The sequence below is a fragment of the Schistocerca americana genome, chromosome 6 (assembly GCF_021461395.2).
Source record: "Schistocerca americana isolate TAMUIC-IGC-003095 chromosome 6, iqSchAmer2.1, whole genome shotgun sequence".
Lineage (NCBI taxonomy): Eukaryota > Metazoa > Arthropoda > Insecta > Orthoptera > Acrididae > Schistocerca > Schistocerca americana.
The window spans coordinates 31,523,722-31,543,587 of NC_060124.1; the positions used below are offsets into that span (position 1 = coordinate 31,523,722).

At 44.7% G+C, this 19,866-nt stretch overlaps 1 non-coding gene across 1 annotated transcript; it reads right to left on the minus strand.

Annotated features, from left to right (window-relative positions):
- Nucleotides 1–19,156: 19,156 nt before the first annotated feature.
- Trnar-acg lies at nucleotides 19,157–19,264 on the minus strand. The gene is made up of 2 exons: nucleotides 19,228–19,264; nucleotides 19,157–19,191 (listed from the first exon to the last, which is right to left on the minus strand). It is a non-coding gene; the product is annotated as a tRNA-Arg (tRNA).
- Between the last annotated feature and the right edge of the window lie 602 nt (nucleotides 19,265–19,866).

Here is a 19,866-nt window from a genome sequence, read left to right on the forward strand (position 1 = left end):
AGACGATAAGGTTTCATAACTAACCTTTTTCGTAGGACTCTCCATACAGTTGATTGTGGAATTTGCAGCTCTCTGCTAGCTCTGCGAGTCGATTTTCCTGGGCTGCAAACAAATGCTTGCTGGATGCGTGCTACATTTTCATCACTCGTTCTCGGCCGTCCAGAACTTTTCCCTTTGCGCAAACACCCATTCTCTGTAAACTGTTTATACCAACGTTTAATACACCACCTATCAGGAGGTTTAACACCATACTTCGTTCGAAATGCACGCTGAACAACTGTCGTCGATTCACTTCTGCCGTACTCAATAACACAAAAAGCTTTCTGTTGAGCGGTCGCCATCTTAGCATCAACTGACGCTGACGCCTAGTCAACAGCGCCTCAAGCGAACAAATGTACAACTAAATGAAACTTTATAGCTCCCTTAATTCGCCGACAGATAGTGCTTAGCTCTGCCTTTTGTCGTTGCAGAGTTTTAAAGTCCTAAAGTTGTGGTATTCTTTTTGAATCACCCTGTATTAAAGTCAGGCGCAAGGACACAGCAACTGGGAATGTTCTGAAATGTGCTCACCAAGTTCTGTTCTTTTTGGTTGATTAGGGGCTGCTCAAAGTGGAAACTGGTACACGAATCTTCTTTTGACCGCTTCCCTGCGACCCGAAGACTCCTTCGGCTAATTTACAGCCGCCCAGTTTCTCTCGCATAAGCACCGCACCAGCGTTATGCATTTGGCGACGCGCTGCTCTGGAGGCGTCCATACTTCTTGTGCTCTCGGAATGGACTCCGTGCTGCTGTTGCCAGCTGGAAACTCCCTTCTCGACCGCCAGAAGGAGACACATCTCCACAAGCCCAGTACGTCTTCATAAGCTCGGAAGTCGCCCCGCATGAGATCCGATGCATCACTTGCGAAGCTGCTGCTGGGTAGCAGTTCAAGAGCTTAACCACACATAACATCGATAATGGCCAGAATGGCTCAGCATTCTTGAAAATTAATGCAGGCGCTAGCCAAAAAATGGTTCGAATGGCTCTGAGCACTATGGGACTTAACATCTGAAGTCATTAGTCCCCTAGAACTTAGAACTACTTAAACCTAACTAATCTAAGGACATCACACACATCCATTCCCGAGGCAGGATTCGAACCTGCGACCGTAGCGGTCGCGCGGTTCCAGACTGAAGAGGCAGACGCTAGCCAATCCTTCAGGTTGCACTGTTGTATTTGACCATGGATGGCACCTGTGCAATGGCCTCAACAAGCAGCAAGTGTGAATCGTAGTCTGAACCATGTTGTGCTTACTTGTAAGTGCTTCACGCCAGAGCTCAGAGTATTCTAAAGCGCGGAAATGTTCGGTGTTCGTACGGTGGGTGCTTCCATAACCAAGGCGACCAAAGTGATTGGTGTTTGAAGAAGCACCATACCGAAGGTTTATAATGCATATAGGCAAAGAAGAGAAACATCATCAGCTAGGTCTCAACGTGGACGAAAGCGCTTGTTCGGTGATCGTGATGGACATTTGTTGAAGAGCATTGTGATGAAACATAGGATGACGACAGCTACAAGTCACCGTAGAACTGAATGGCGCATTTCTGAACCCTGCCAGCACCAAAACAACACAAAGGGAGCTCCACAAGCTAGAGACTGCATCTGGACCTCAAATTCCGAAATCACCAATCAGTGCTGCAATAAAACCTGAACTACGGAACACTGCCTGCGCCGCCTGCATGTCATACAAAAAAAAGTGCTACGTATCATTAGCAACGCTCCACGCCACACTCGCACCTCGGAACACCACAATGAACACCGCCTTGAAACCCTCAAGTAAGTATTTCAAAAATTCGCCACACGACTATACAGGAACCCGAGGCACTCGAACAATCCTTTCAACCTTACTCTGGTGAATTATGATCACAACCAGAGCTGGAAGCATAAGCAACCAAAGGCACTGTTAGCTAGGGCCTAACCACCTAAGGCGAGCTAACACACATTCACAAGCGGCAGCATTGGCAGGCCCCTCCCCATCAGTAATACTGACTGGACATGCCAGCTGCTATCGCAGCCGACCAATAGACAACAGCAGGGAAACTGACAAACCCGCACACTTGTAACCTCCCCCTCACTTATCGACCTTAATGACACTGAAAAATTAAACCGCGTGTACCTAACGGAAATTTGGAAAAAGCAATCGTCACCGAAGTTAATTTGTCGGTAAAGAGGGAGGAAAGGGTTACATCTAAATGAAAGGAAAAATGCAAATGAAACTGGTGGAAATTAATTTTGAAAAGGGGTAAAGTTAATAAAGAAAGTAAATGTGCGGCCGTTACGTCAACAATTAACTAGCGGTAATTAGATATTTGAGATTTGGGGGAAATTACAGTCGCCAGTCCTAAGGACAATTACTATAGTAACTGAAAAAAGAAAGGTTATTACACATATAATTAGCACTAGAAGCGTGGCAACTGAAGGTTGACACGTGTAGTGTGAAAACTGAAAGTTTGTCAGAAGTAATAAATTTCGCTACACTTTGACTTAATTTAGCAAAAGAATTAATAAAACCGGAAAATCGAAAGTTAATTTAGTGACTGAAATTAATAGTGAGCTTTCTTTCTGAAGCACATCGAAATTCAGTAAAATACGGTTAGTCTTGGACTACCTCAACAATCATTTCAAAAGCTACTTGAATCTACGAAATTTAGAAATAAGCGATTTAACTTTGAACTTGAATTAAATGATTCTGAACAATTAACAATAATAAAATGTGGTACGTAGCAATCTGAGCTGGAGTCACAGGTAAGCTAAAATATGCAAACAAAACTCGCACTCTTAATTTGTGCTTGTGTAATCTAAATATTGTAGCCAGCTATGAATACCTGAACTGAACTTTGAAATTAAAGCAGTGGAATCGAATGCTTTTACTTTAATGCTGGCGTTTGAATTTCAACGACACTCGAGTTCATTCCGGAAAAGGAAGGGACCCTGCTTGGTAATGCAATTGGGACAATGAGCAACAAATGTTCATGCTAAGTACCTGTAATTATAGTTCCGAAAATGGAACAGTTTTAAAAGCTGAGGTCTGCCATACAGTTCTAAAACTTTACGTGCTTCCAGTCTTCCTTGTTGGTTGATTGAAGGTTTGAAGCCGTCGATCGAGGAGGTGGCGACAGTCACTCATTGTCGGCCGTCGCTGTTGCAGAAGCTGGATGTTGGCGCGCCTTCTTCTCGACACAGTCACCAGGCGTAACGGGCTCTTGATGTGCGCCAGCTAATGCTTCCCGTCCGCGACACCGTGTCAGAAACTATCATAGCAAGTCGAGCGCAATTACATGCTGCCCAACCCCGAAAGCGCGGCAACTCGCGGGAGCGTCACACAACACACCTGCTCCACTACACCACCCCAGCCAGACTCCCCCTCCGCCCGCGTTCCACGCGACAGAGTTAACACTACCAAAGATCCTAAACACTTTGGTTCTCCACACGACCTCTCGATGTATTCGCTCGATAGCATAGTTTTCCCTAGGCCAGACCCAGCGTATAAATACAAATAATATTCACAAAACAAACCAATTATAAATCGACATAAATGCATAAATATATACAAATAGTAAAACAATTACAATATACAAAGACACAGAAATTTCATATCTTCAGGTAACAAAATAAGGAAAAAAATGTATAGTACAATAGATGGAAACAGGAGGATATGCATTTCCGGCGTTACACACTAAAGCCACAAGCAAATCGCCTGCACTACCGTTCTACACTGTGCGTCTGGTATAAACGTATCGGACTCTAGCTGATTAGCTGATGACGAACTCAACTGTTACAAGACGTATGCTGATGCTGGCCGAGAAGACAACGCTGGTACTCAGCTGCAGCAGCCGAGTGCCAGCGCATTGCAACGTTAAAAGTATCAACGTGCATGATACCTACTACGGACTTGTGACTTACGTAAACTTTGCATGATCTGTCGCAGACACCAAGCACTGCTCTTACTACCGGACCAGACTATCGCAGAGGGCTTTTTCCCTTGGCTCTTGCCTTGCCACATTTTTTTCTCTTCCTTTATAGCCGCTGCCCCTCGTTCAATTTTCTGACCAAACTTATCTCCAGGTGACCCGCCTATTAATGGTTACTCTTAACCAGACGTACTCAAACATCGCAGTACATCCTGCGAAGACCCCACTTCGTAAACACTCCTATGCAGAGATGGCAGTAGACCATATGTCCGTGCGGACGTGGAGGAGCTTCACCCTGTATGAATAAAGGTGGGAGAAAGTCATTTGGTCGGATGAATCTTGTTTCACAGTTTACAACTTCCCAGAGTGAAACAAGGCGGGGATTTGTTGATAATTTGGCAACCAAGGTACTCCATGGGTCCCACGGTTACTCTGCAAGTTCGCATCACTGCTTACGTGACCACTTTGGCTGAGCAGGTCCATCTCATGTACCACGTCTGTTCCTCAATGGTGTTCTAAGGTGTTGGGCTAATGTTCACACAGCTCACATTATCCCAGATTGATTTTGTGAGACTGAGGTTGAAGTGTCGCATCTCTGATGGTCATCACCGTTCCCATATCGTTGTCGGGCTGGACCGTTCCTCAGATGGGACATCAGGAGCGGCCACTCTTGTCGTCAGGGCGCTGGAAGGGAGATCTTTGGTATCCGGTCCACTGCCTGTGATGCCACATGAAGTAGTGAGTCGTCGGATGACGTTTGACTTCTCTTCCTCCGTTTTCGGGGTGACTGCTGCCTTCAGAGGGGCTGTTCTGTGTCTGAATGTGGACGTTCAGTGTCCGAGGTCGCACCCGTCTGAAGAAAAGCAGAGACAGGCACCGCACTCGCATCGATGCCCATCGCAGCGAGCGGGCTGGTCATCGAGCTTTGGAGAGTCGGTGGCCTCTTAGCCGTCGGAGGAGATGGTGCCGGTGAGGCCGCGGCAGCACCGTCATTTCCAGTGGGGAGTGCCGAAAGGGGAACAGGCTGTTCCTGAAGTGACACATCAGGGCTGCGTACGGCTGTGGCGTAGCTGTCTGGAAAAGAAGTATTCGTCGCTTTGGGAACTGGTCGGGAGACAGTCTGACCGAACATGGCCCTCTTGTCGGCAACCGGCATATGTTAGCGGCTGGCCATCGTCAGAACGATGGCTCACACGCCACCTATCAGCAGATAGGATGGTACATGTTTGGAGAATTCGGTCTTGATTTGGGGGGCACCGTTCAAAAATGGTTCAAATGGCTCTGAGCACTATGGGACTTAACTTCTGAGGTCATCAGTCCCCTAGAACTTAGAATTACTTAAACCTAACTAACCTAAGGACATCACACACATCCATGCCCGAGGCAGGAGCCGAACCTGCGACCGTAGCGGTCTCGCGGTTCCAGACTGTAGCGCCTAGAACCGCTCGGCCACTCTGGCCGGCGGGCAACATTCAACACGTTGTATGCCGTGAACGTCTGCCATTTTTGCTCGATGTGGCCCACAACATTGCCGTAGGGTCGGAAAGCTTCGACGACCACGTCTTGTGGCACTTCGAAAGGAAGCTCAAAGACCTGAATTGTTCGGAAACTGAAACCAGCGTGATCTACCGTTACCTCTCCAATACGCCCGTCAGAATGCCTAAACTTGATTCCGTGTGAGTGTTGTCGAACTACCTCAGCACATGCTTCCTCCGTCGTCACTTTAATGTAGACGATACTGTCAGCGATAGGGAAGTGAATACCTATCACTTCCTGGGGGTCCAGACGTAGCTCTTCGCGAATGAATTGTTCAATTTCATAAGCGCGTGGTCGTGCATGTTCGGCTTGGAATGTTACTTGAAGTATCACTCGGCGGTAACACTGCACCACGAGGTGCAGTAGTAATGGACGCTACACAACACGAAATACCGCGAAGCAGATGTAAACAGCTGCGGTGCGCAGTCCGGTCCGCAGGCGACAACGGCCGAAAGCCGACTGCTTACTAGGCAGTGTGTTAACCACTGTGCCACCCAGGACACAGTATTCATCGCAACTGTCAGCACGCCTCACGACCGATCCACGTTCCCACCGAGCGCCACCTATCCGCGGTCCCTCTCCGTATCCTCCGTGCTCGCTATTCTCACTCCCGCAGGAGGTCAGACGTACAGGGCTATTACAAATGATTGAAGCGATTTCATAAATTCACTGTAGCTCCATTCATTGACATGTGGTCACGACACACTACAGATACGTAGAAAAACTCATAAAGTTTTGTTCGGCTGAAGCCGCACCTCAGGTTTCTGCCGCCAGAGCGCTCGAGAGCGCAGTGAGACAAAATGGTGACAGGAGCCGAGAAAGCGTATGTCGTGCTTGAAATGCACTCACATCAGTCAGTGATAACAGTGCAACGACACTTCAGGACGAAGTTCAACAAAGATCCACCAACTGCCAACTCCATTCGGGGATGGTATGCGCAGTTTAAAGCTTCTGGATGCCTCTGTAAGGGGAAATCAACAGGTCGGCCTGCAGTGAGCGAAGAAACGGTTGAACGCGTGCGGGCAAGTTTCACGCGTAGCCCGCGGAAGTCGACGAATAAAGCAAGCAGGGAGCTAAACGTACCACAATCGACGGTTTGGAAAATCTTACGGAAAAGGCTAAAGCAGAAGCCTTACCGTTTACAATTGCTACAAGCCCTGACACCCGATGACAAAGTCAAACTCTTTGAATTTTCGGCGTGGTTGCAACAGCTCGTGGAAGAGGATGCGTTCAGTGCGAAACTTGTTTTCAGTGATGAAGCAACATTTTTTCTTAATGGTGAAGTGAACAGACTCAATGTGCGAATCTGGGCGGTAGAGAATCCTCACGCATTAGTGCAACAAATTCGCAATTCACCAAAAGTTAACGTGTTTTGTGCAATTTCATGGTTTGCAGTTTATGGCCCCTTTTTCTTCTGCGAAAAAAACGTTACAGGACACGTGTATCTGGACATGCTGGAAAATTGGCGCATGCCACAACTGGAGACCGACAGCGCCGACTTCATCTTTCAACAGGATGGTGCTCCACCGCACTTCCATCATGATGTTCGGCATTTCTTAAACAGGAAATTGGAAAACCGATGGATCGGTCGTGGTGGAGATCATGATCAGCAATTCATGTCATGGTCTCCATGCTCTCCCGACTTAACCCCATGTGATTTCTTTCTGTGGGGTTATGTGAAAGATTCAGTGTTTAAACCTCCTCTACCAAGAAACGTGCCAGAACTGCGAGCTCGCATCAACGATGCTTTCGAACTCATTGATGGGGACATGCTGCGCCGAGTGTGGGAGGAACTTGATTATTGGCTTGATGTCTGCCGAATCACTAAAGGGGCACATATCGAACATTTGTGAATGCCTAAAAAAACTTTTTGAGTTTTTGTATGTGTGTGCAAAGCATTGTGAAAATATCTCAAATAATAAAGTTATTGTAGAGCTGTGAAATCGCTTTAATCGTTTGTAATAACACTGTACTTGTGCATCCACACTGAAGAGGATGAATCCATTGTCCGTTCTTTTGGACATGTCCGAAAGAACAGCCACCACACATTCATTTCGTGCCCTGAACAGCGCCGCTGCCTGCCGAGAAGCGGTCAGGCCAGCTCTAATATACCGGGTGATCAAAAAGTCAATATAAATTTGAAAACTGAATAAATCACCGAATAATGTAGCGTAACATTTCTGACACTAAATGTAAGTGGGTTTTCTCTTTTGATGCTAGTCAATTGTCAGGTTGAACATTACTGCAAAGGGCATTTGATTCTAAAGCTTTATGTCAGGATGAAAAACACTAAATAAATTACTTTTTCTTTCTTAACAACATGTGGGCAGGGTGGGTTCTTCCTTGGCTCGGGTATGAGGTAGAATGAAACAGCATTTTCACATGAGATAACTTTTATTGAAAGTTTTGTACAACTGTTTCCATACTCGATGTTCTGGCTCGGAGAGCGGCAGCTGTGTCGTTTGCGAAGCCTTCTGCTGCGGCAGCGGCTGCATCTGATTACGCGTGGCGGTGTGTATCTCGTGTCGCCGTCTCGCCCAGTTGACTGGAGACGCGCATCGTGCTGTGGCCCGTTTAATTATTGAGAACGAAGTCGTGAATCAGATGGTGATACCTTGGATGTGGTGTCCCAGTGTTTCTCTTCTCTAAGCGGCCGCGTGTGTCAGTGTTGTGCGTCGGCCAGCGGAACGGCGAGGCGAGGGAAGGCCAGTGTCCTGGACTCGAACAACGCACTCCAGCTTGCGAGTCTTCCGCTGTCCGATCTTCATCCCAGCTCACAGGTGACTGCTTATATGAGGCCGTCTCCTTCCCGTCCTCAAGAGTCAACCGGGTACGTAAAAATTAGTCTTCAAATACTTCTGTCTTCTGGCGCCGAGGCTGCTGCTTGCTATTCCATTACAGCGGTGGACTTGGTGCGTCTGTGTATGATGTAATCTCTTCTTGCATGACGGTCTTCAGCACCGAAACTGACTGAAAACTGCTGCTACTCTTCTATTTGGGCCCACTGCGTCTCGCGTATTTATTCACTTCAGTTCACTGGAGGTGAACGACTTCACGGTCATTGCCTCTTCTGTCACGTTCAAAAGCTTCTCGAAGAATCTTCTTAACGTCGGTCATTGGCTCTTGGAATGTAGGCGAGGGCCTTTGCTCACATGCGACAACTGAGAAACACGTGAGCCGGTCATTGCCTCTTCCGTCACGTTGAAAGCTTGTCGGAGAATCTTCTTGACGTGAGCCGGTCGGGCGATGCCCTGACGGCTGAATCGACAGTTTCCGCTTCTCTCCTGGACGTGCTGACTTCAAGCGCCGGCCGTTGCCACTGCTGCTTTGCCCATTGTTTGCCAGTGTGTAATTCTTCTAAACTAAACTAAGTTTTTCATTTATTTTCTAATTTCTACTTCACTTCACATTGATTTCACTAATTGATTTACCAGTCTTCAGTACGACTCAACAGTGGATAGAGAGGTACAAATTGACACACATACTTGGAATGACATGGGGTTTTATTAGAACCAAAAAAATACAATAGTTAAAAAAATATCCGACAGATGGCGCTTCATCTTATCAGAATAGCAATAATTAGCATGACAAAGTAAGTCAAAGCAAAGATGATGTTCTTTACAGGAAATGCTCAATATGTCCACCATCATTCCTCAACAATAGCTGTAGTCGAGGAATAATGTTGTGAACAGCACTGTAAAGCATGTCCGGAGCTATGGTGAGGCATTGGCGTCGGATGTTGTCTTTCAGCGTCCCTAGAGATGTCGGTCGATCACGATACACTTGCGACTTCATGTAGCCTTAAAGCCAATAATCGCACGGACTGAGGTCTGAGGACCTGGGAGGCCAAGCATGACGAAAGTGGCGGGTGAGCACACGATCGTCACCAAACGACGCGCACAAGAGATCTTTCACGAGTCTAGCAATATGGGGTGGAGCGTCATCCTGCATAAACATCGTACGTTCCAGCAGGTGTTTATCAGCCAGGCTGGGGATGATGCGATTCTGTAACACATCGGCGTACCTCTCAGCCGTCACGACAGCAGTTACAAAACCAGAATCACGCATTTACTCGAAGAAAAAAGGCCCGATAACGGTAGATGTGGTAAGTCCAACCCATACCGTGACTTTCTCGTCGTGCAATGGAGTTTCCACGACAGTTCTAGAATTTTCGGTAGCCCAAATTCTGCAGTTGTGGGCGCTGACAGACACTCGGAGCGTGAAATGAGCTTCGTCTGTCCACAACACGTTACTCAACCAATCGTCATCTTCCGCCATCTTTTGGAACGCCCACTCCGCAAATGGCCTCCGCTTCACTAAATCACTAGGTAACAGTTCATGATGCCGATGTATTTTGTACGGATAGTATCGGAGGGTACGCCTAAGTGCCAACCAAACAGTAGTGTATGGAATGCCAGTGCGACGTGCGACTGTACGAACACTGACTTCCTCGTGCATAGACGAACCTGCTACAGTCTCCTTTTCTTCCTGAACTGTCTCAGCAGCATTACGCCTTGTGCTCGGTCGGCCACTACGGGGTCTATCGTCTAAACAACCCGTGGCTTCGAACTTCGAAATCATTCTCGCCACAGCTGCATTTGTCAACGGACCATTACCCGTTCGAATCCCCTTCCTATGGCAATAGGATCGTAACGCTGAACTAGCACATTCACCATTCTGATAATACAGCTTCACTAAAAGCGCCTTGTCAGGTAACTTCAACATGCTGCGACTGCTGGCGCATCTGATTCTGTCTCGTTACAGCTCCTTTTATACACGATTGTCATGCGCAGTCACTGACGTTTTGCTGCCCAGCGCCATCTGTCGGACATTTTGTGAACTTTGTTTTTTTTTTTTTTTTTTTTGTTCTAATAAAATCCCATGTATTCCAAGCAATAGTGTCCATTTTTACCTCTCTATCTACATTATTCCGTGGTTTACTAAGTTTTCAAATTTATCCTGACTTTTTGATACCCGGTACATCGTCATTGTTGTCAGTAAGGTCCTAAAGAAAGCTTATTCCGTTATTTTTTAGTAAAAACATTTTTTTGTTTGAATCTTCTGACGTAAGATAAGTCGTTTATATTATTCTTGTTCCCTCGCTTGTACGTAGAACAGTAATTTTTAGTACTTTTGAAAACCCTGGGCAAGGAGGACACAGCAGGTGAGGTTATATTTGTGGAAAGGGGCCAAAATAAGTTGCTGTGAGTTACAGTCAACATTTAAATTTTATTAGTGAAAACACACAATAACGTAAGCAAGACTTAAAAACTCTCAACGTTTTAGCGAAAGAGCTCCTTTGATTTGACTTAAATCGGCTGAAAGCCACATACGAAAACCCATGGCTCAAGGCCTAAGGTAGAAATTGAGGTACATGAGTTCCTTCAAAAAAAATTTTTTTTACTTAAATAAAAGTAGGCTGAACGCCACACATTAAGCAAGAACAGTGTTACGGCTTAAGGCTGAAACAAAGATTATCAGTGTTAATTCCAAATTGGCTGAAACCTGGCTGAAGGCCGCATATCGACAAACAATTTAACGGCTTAAAGCCTAGGAAGAAGGGCTTTCAATTTAACAGGCTGAGGGCCTTACCGTAAAACATTTCGTGCCAACTCGGCTGAAGGCCTCATACTAAAGAATAAAAATGTTATGACTTAAGGCACGACCAAGATTTTAAAATTTTTAGTTTAAAAGAGATTAAAACTCAGCTGAAGGCCACATACTAAAGAAAATCAATCATATGACCTAAAGGCAAAACAAAATTTTTGAAATTTTAATTTAAGTAAGATTAAAACTCGGCTGAAAGCCACACACTAGTCAAAACAATTTTATTGCTTAAGGCCTAAGAAGAAGAGCTTTCAATTTGAAGAGGCTGAGGGCCTTAGCTTAAAACATTTCATGCAAACTCGGCTGAAGGCCTCATACCCAAAAAAATAACAATGTTATGACTTAAGGGGCTCCGGAACGCCCTATACTTGCAATGTTAAAATAACGCTTATAAATTACATCTTTCCTCACAAAGTATTTGAGGTAGGAAGTTGAACTTTTTACAGATTATTTATTGGAATATGGGCTACAACTTAACACAGGGATTTTACAAAATTTTACTTCAGTTATTAATGATGATTTTTTTTTTCAATTGGAATGAAAATTCACAACATTTTTTTGCAATTTTTTATTTATATATTCAAAAATATACAGTTTTTTGGAAAAAGGCTGTGTTAAATTATGCAGAAGGTACTGTGTAACATTTACTGAAAGTTTGAAACAAATATGTTTGGAAGATCCTTAGAAAACATGTAATTAGTATGAGAAAATAAAAGTTTTGGGAATCGAGCGACAAAGATTGGATTAACTTTTTAGTGCATTCCAGGTCCATAGGATGGATTATCTTCATCCTCTGCAAACTACTCCTCCAGCTTCCTCTTGTTCCTCCTCCTGTTTACTCTTGCTTGTATTTCTAGACTCTTTACAGCCCTGTCTGCAGCCCGAAGGCGTTCCTTGTCTAAAGCAAGCATCGCTCGTTGTTGTGTTCGTAGATTTTGCTACCATTTTCTTCAGTTGCAGTTACTGCAACACTGTTCCAAGAGGTGGTCGTGTATGAACACTTATCACATTTCAGTTGTATTTCACTAGCAAGTCCTACGTGCTTTATTATGGAGAGTTCCAGACCAACTTCACTACAATGAATACATCTTACACAGTTTGAAAAAATTCCTTTGAGAACCGACATATCAAATATTTCATTCACATCCGATTCGCCCATAAAACATTCATAGTTTTCACTCATTGAACCAAGCTACTTCTGTGAACTATTTTCTTTCCCACTTTGACTGCTATGGGCAGGTGTACTTGAGAGGTTAGGTTCACTCACTTGGTTATCGTCTTTATTGTTTACAGTAATAACACATACCTTTGGCTTTCCAACATTTCTCCTTTTCTTAAAAGCCTTCAGAGGATTTCTAATAACTTTACTTTTACTCATTATTATACTTCAACAAAACAGAGACTCAAGAAACAGAATTAATTACGAATATTTTCGAGATAACGACAGAGTAAATAAACATGAAACAATCGACAATCACACCAGCGATATATATTGAAACATCACAGGTTACCCACAACACATACTTTATCTCACATCACTAAAATGCACCTGATGAACACGGACGTTAATAATAACACCATTTGACAGCAGTTTAACAGCGCCAGAGTGGGTCACGCCCATGTAGAACACATTTAAAAAAATTTTTAAAAATAGTTGTAGTCTTCGGAATTGAATAAATTATATATTTATTAAAAGGTAATAGTCTGCAGATTCAGAAAACGCAAAAAAGTAAAAATTGAACTTTTCATGATTTTGAGCCTTTCCGGAGCCCCTTAAGGGCAAGAGCAAGACTTTGAATTTTCAGGTTAAGAGAGTTTAAAACTCGGCTGAAGGCCACACAGACTACTTAAGACTAAAAGGAAATCACTGTGTAAAACTCAAGGATAGGCACTCAGAAGGTTCCAAGGATCAGCCCAGGAAGTAACACCAACGCACGTTTAGGTGAGACAGGCAGCCAGACCGACAACTTCATAATCGGAAGGCAACACAACCGAAAGCCAGCCGACAAACCAACCAACAAAATCAGCTCTTCTCCACTACGAGCAAAACGACAGCAAGACGTCAATAGCACAACGTTCTGGATACTTCAGCCCAGTCCAGCCAAGTCAGAATAAACGCCCAAAACTACCAACACACCTCAGCTGTCGAACTACACGCCGTGCTGGACAGCTACAAGACGACGAGGAAAATACACTGCCGAAAACTACGTCAATGCCCAGGGCAGGTAACCGGAACGTTAACGGCCACAAGGCAGAAGATACCGCTGGTGCACTTCATTAATGAAGGAGTGAATTAAATTAAGTTAAACCCAATCCAAGAAAACGGGTGAAATTCTAGCCGACTTCAATGCACGCACGTTGTTGCTCGCGGGAATCTCGCAGTAAGGCAACAACCAGGATCAAACGAAGAGAAGTGATAGCAGTAGAGGCTTGATAGTAGGTTAAGAGTCCAAGATCGATGGCCGACGAACTTCGTAACCCTCGCATGAAGCTCCTCACAACTCCAGCCACGTTTTCACGCCGCCAGCGGCTCCGGCCCTACTGCGCGTGACGGCAACCTCCTCGCTGCTCTGCGTCAACCGACCGACCGCCGCACAGTGCATACCCGGAAAATATATCCGCCACCCCAAAGATACTACAGCAGTAATAGCATCGATACACGCTCCTGCTGCCACTCACGGAGAGAAGACAGCAAGGTTATGGCTGTAACCGAAGAAGAAATAAGTTACGACAAGACTGCAACCAATGATAATTAAAATAAAAAAAGACGTGACGTGAGCCAGCCACAGCTCAACTATCAATGTTTATTCAACGTCTTTTTGCCTACATACGTAGTTCCTTGCTATTTATTTCAGTTTGATATTTTCTTCTATGGATGACCAATGCTGACATAGCGTCCTATCGGAAAAGTCGCCACACTATAGTGGGAAGTGTAGCCAAGGGGTCTACCACAATAAGAATTACTAAACTCCAAAAAACACGAATAAGACAACAGATAAAACCTAAACACTTTTATACAGAGAGCTATCATCGACTATATTATTGCCGGCCGGAGTGGCCGAGCGGTTCTAGGCGCTTCAGTCTGGCACCGCGCGACCGCTACGGTCGCAGGTTCGAATGATGCCTCGGGCATGGATGTGTGTGATGTCCTTAGGTTAGTTAGGTTTAAGTAGTTCAAATTCTAGGGGACTCATGACCTCAGATGTTAGTCCCATAGTGCTCAGAGCCATTTGAACCACTATTTTATTCCTTCGTGACAATTATTAATTAATTTATACAATTTAAAACCGTCTCTGTTCTGTTATATTAGGCCTAATACTGAGGGCAATACTAGTGGAACAATCTAGGGGAAGAGGCCTTTAGACGCTACCCACCTGTCCCTATACTGGCGTAAGCTGGGAAGGATATCTAGGAGTTATATTGGTCTGTGTTCGGCTTGCAATGCCGACGAACGTCAGGAATGGAATACTAAAAACTGGCCGGGCTTACTCAGAGGAGTTTTTCCCGGAATTTTTGGATGCACCGATTGTATTTATTGGTTCTGAAGTCCGCGCCTCCACAGCATTTGCAGGCTGAATTGTATGAGCAAGAATTTATATGATAAAAAGGTCTGTTAAATATTTTAATTAGATCTTTGTATACTGCATCTTATTGGAAGTTTGATCTGTGAATTATAAGTGTCTGTGGCGCCTTTAATTTGGGTTAATGTAAGTTTCCACCTCTACAGGGAAGCTTGCTGTGAATTTCGATGGCAGTGTGGTACTTGTGTGTGTTTAACTGCTTCTGCCCACCTGTTATTATTTCTCGCTTTCCTTGTGGCAAATAACTATCAGTTGATATTAGTTCTGGAGCGCAGTACGAGTATTGGTCGACGTTGCATGTTATCACAGATTATCTATTCCTAGTGTGACACTGGACTTTCGTGTTGTCAGGGTCACTGTTAAGAAACGTGTGACGTATGTTTAATTTAAACATTGTGGACAAAAATGTTGCGTTCAATTTTGTAGTTGTAGTTTGGGGGTACATTAACCGTCTCTCTCTTGCTCGTTAAGAGTAATGTACTGCTTATTCTGTCTCAGGTCGTGTATATCTTGTGTCTATTTTAAGTGGTTTATAAGGAAATTTTAGTTTATTTTAAGACACATTGTCCTTTCTGAACCTGGGTTGGACTGGCCGTAAGTTTAAGACAATTGGCTCGAGGTTGGCTAAATCATTTGTTCCAGGGGGATTTCATATAACTACTTAATTCTGAAATTTCCTTAAGCCGGTTGTAAGTGGTGTCTTAGGTTTACTGCTAACTTGTCAGAAGGCTGTTAAATGTACGGTATCGCTCTGTAAGAAATTGCACTATTAGGGGCGTAATCATTATTTATTAGAATCTTGGCTGTGATTTGAGCTTGCATTTATTGGAATTTATTTGTGCTGCACAGAGTTTTGTTACCACTGCTTGTGCTCTGGCACCGGTGGTGTTTACGCATCCTTGTCTGGCCCAGTCATTCTCGGACCCGTTGGCTTACACAGCCACCTGTTTATGCCGTTCTGTGCGCTAGCCTTAGATTGCCGTGGCCTTTAAGGGGCTCCGGAATGGCTCAAAATCATGAAAAGTTCAATTTTTACTTTTTTGCGTTTTCTGAATCTGCAGACTATTACCTTTTAATAGATATATAATTTATTCAATTCCGAAGACTACAACTACACTCCTGGAAGTGGAAAAAAGAACACATTGACACCGGTGTGTCAGACCCACAATACTTCCTCCGGACACTGCGAGAGGGCTGTACAAGCAATGATCACACGCACGGCACAGCGGACACACCAGGAACCGCGGTGTTGGCCGTCGAATGGCGCTAGCTGCGCAGCATTTGTGCACCGCCGCCGTCAGTGTCAGCCAGTTTGCCGTGGCATACGGAGCTCCATCGCAGTCTTTAACACTGGTAGCATGCCGCGACAGCGTGGACGTGAACCGTATGTGCAGTTGACGGACTTTGAGCGAGGGCGTATAGTGGGCATGCGGGAGGCCGGGTGGACGTACCGCCGAATTGCTCAACACGTGGGGCGTGAGGTCTCCACAGTACATCGATGTTGTCGCCAGTGGTCGGCGGAAGGTGCACGTGCCCGTCGACCTGGGACCGGACCGCAGCGACGCACGGATGCACGCCAAGACCGTAGGATCCTACGCAGTGCCGTAGGGGACCGCACCGCCACTTCCCAGCAAATTAGGGACACTGTTGCTCCTGGGGTATCGGCGAGGACCATTCGCAACCGTCTCCATGAAGCTGGGCTACGGTCCCGCACACCGTTAGGCCGTCTTCCGCTCACGCCCCAACATCGTGCAGCCCGCCTCCAGTGGTGTCGCGACAGGCGTGAATGGAGGGACGAATGGAGACGTGTCGTCTTCAGCGATGAGAGTCGCTTCTGCCTTGGTGCCAATGATGGTCGTATGCGTGTTTGGCGCCGTGCAGGTGAGCGCCACAATCAGGACTGCATACGACCGAGGCACACAGGGCCAACACCCGGCATCATGGTGTGGGGAACGATCTCCTACACTGGCCGTACACCACTGGTGATTGTCGAGGGGACACTGAATAGTGCACGGTACATCCAAACCGTCATCGAACCCATCGTTCTACCATTCCTAGACCGGCAAGGGAACTTGCTGTTCCAACAGGACAATGCACGTCCGCATGCATCCCGTGCCACCCAACGTGCTCTAGAAGGTGTAAGTCAACTACCCTGGCCAGCAAGATCTCCGGATCTGTCCCCCATTGAGCATGCTTGGGACTGGATGAAGCGTCGTCTCACGCGGTCTGCACGTCCAGCACGAACGCTGGTCCAACTGAGGCGCCAGGTGGAAATAGCATGGCAAGCCGTTCCACAGGACTACATCCAGCATCTCTACGATCGTCTCCATGGGAGAATAGCAGCCTGCATTGCTGCGAAAGGTGGATATACACTGTACTAGTGCCGACATTGTGCATGCTCTGTTGCCTGTGTCTATGTGCCTGTGGTTCTGTCAGTGTGATCATGTGATGTATCTGACCCCAGGAATGTGTCAATAAAGTTTCCCCTTCCTGGGACAATGAATACACGGTGTTCTTATTTCAATTTCCAGGAGTGTATTTTTAAAATTTTTTTAAAAATGTGTTCTACATGGGCGTGACCCACTCTGGCGCTGTTAAACTGCTGTCAAATGGTGTTATTATTAACGTCCGTGTTCATCAGGTACATTTTAGTGATGTGAGATAAAGTATGTGTTGTGGCTAACCTGTGATGGTTCAATATATATCGCTGGTGTGATTGTCGATTGTTTCATGTTTATTTACTCTGTCGTTATCTCGAAAATATTCGTAATTAATTCTGTTTCTTGAGTCTCTGTTTTGTTGAAGTATAATAATGAGTAATAGTAAAGTTATTAGAAATCCTCTGAAGGCTTTTAAGAAAAGGAGAAATGTTGGAAAGCCAAAGGTATGTGTTATTACTGTAAACAATAAAGACGATAACCAAGTGAGTGAACCTAACCTCTCAAGTACACCTGCCCATAGCAGTCAAAGTGGGAAAGAAAATAGTTCACAGAAGTAGCTTGGTTCAATGAGTGAAAACTATGAATGTTTTATGGGCGAATCGGATGTGAATGAAATATTTGATATGTCGGTTCTCAAAGGAATTTTTTCAAACTGTGTAAGATGTATTCATTGTAGTGAAGTTGGTCTGGAACTCTCCATAATAAAGCACGTAGGACTTGCTAGTGAAATACAACTGAAATGTGATAAGTGTTCATACACGACCACCTCTTGGAACAGTGTTGCAGTAACTGCAACTGAAGAAAATGGTAGCAAAATCTACGAACACAACAACGAGCGATGCTTGCTTTAGACAAGGAACGCCTTCGGGCTGCAGACAGGGCTGTAAAGAGTCTAGAAATACAAGCAAGAGTAAACAGGAGGAGGATCAAGAGGAAGCTGGAGGAGGAGTTTGCAGAGGATGAAGATAATCCATCCTATGGACCTGGAATGCACTAAAAAGTTAATCCAATCTTTGTCGCTCGATTCCCAAAACTTTTATTTTCTCATACTAATTACATGTTTTCTAAGGATCTTCCAAACATATTTGTTTCAAACTTTCAGTAAATGTTACACAGTACCTTCTGCATAATTTAACACAGCCTTTTTCCAAAAAACTGTATATTTTTGAATATATAAATAAAAAATTGCAAAAAAATGTTGTGAATTTTCATTCCAACTGAAAAAAAAATCATCATTAATAACTGAAGTAAAATTTTGTAAAATCCCTGTGTTAAGTTGTAGCCCATATTCCAATAAATAATCTGTAAAAAGTTCAACTTCCTACCTCAAATACTTTGTGAGGAAAGATGTAATTTATAAGCGTTATTTTAACATTGCAAGTATAGGGCGTTCCGGAGCCCCTTAATGCTGCCGTTTAAAGTTGAAATTTTAGAACAATGCTGAGTCATTCTATTTGTTAGTTAAAACTGACCCTTTTGCAATCTTATTGCTCCTTTAAGTTATTTAAACATTTTACTAGTTTTTGAGATCCTAACACTCACTCTTCTTCAATTTAAATTTTAATTATTTGAATATTATTCTGGAAGCTTGGAAGACTTGCTACCATGTCTGTTTTATGAGGTTTTAAAAATTTCCTTCTCCTTCTTTGATCACTTTGTATTGTCGTATAAGAAATTTTTGGCAATGTTCTATTATGTAGTCCGTTCAGTTTTATTAAATTTTGTATTGGCGCCTTCTGCTTACGAAGTTTTAGTAATTTTTGTGGCTGTTTATATTTGACTTGAACTTTGTATGATGCGTCTTTTATCTTAAGGTCTGGCAAACAGTGACTGCGTGCTAATTATAATTAATATTTTCTGCCAGCACTGATTATTGTTCAGTATTCAAATTAACTGAAATTTCCTGGCAGATTGAAACTGTGTGCCGGACCGATGGTTCAAATGGCTCTGAGCACTATGGGATTTAACTTCTAAGGTCATCAGTCCCCTAGAAGTTAGAACGACTTAAACCTAACTAACCTAAGGACATCACACACATCCATGCCCGAGGCAGGATTCGAACCTGCGACCGTAGCGTGCCGGTCCGAGACTCGAACTCGGGACCTTTGCTTTTCGTGGGCAATTGCTCTACCAACTGAGCTACCCAAGCACGACTGACGCCCGCCCCTCACAGCTTTACTTCTGCCAGTACCTCGTCTCCTACCTTCCAAACTTTACAGAAGCTCTCCTCCGCTGCAGAGTGAAAATCTGATTCTGGCAACATACCTCAGGCTGTGGCTAAGCCATGTCTCCGCAATATCCTTCCTTTCAGGAGTGCTAGTTCTGCAAGTTTCTCAGGAGAGCTTCTGTAAAGTTTGGAAGGTAGGAGACGAGGAACTGGCAGAAGGAAAGCTGTGAGGACGGAGCGTGAGTCGTGCTTGGGTAGCTCAGTTGGTAGAGCAATTGCCAGCGAAAGTTTTGCCGACACGGTAGCTTAGCGTGTTCGGTCAGATGGTAATGTGCCCTCTGTAATAAAAAAAAAACTGAGTTAACAGATCAACAACGAACTTAAATGGATGTCTTACGACGTCCGCCCCGAGCAGATTAAACGAACTAAAGCGAACAAAATGATAATTTACAAAAAAAAAAAAAAGGCAGAGGTCCCAAGTTCGAGTCTCGGTCCGGCACACAGTTTTAATCTGCCAGGAAGTTTCATATCAGCGCACACTCCGCTGCAGAGTGAAAATCTCATTCTGGATTCAAATTAACTGT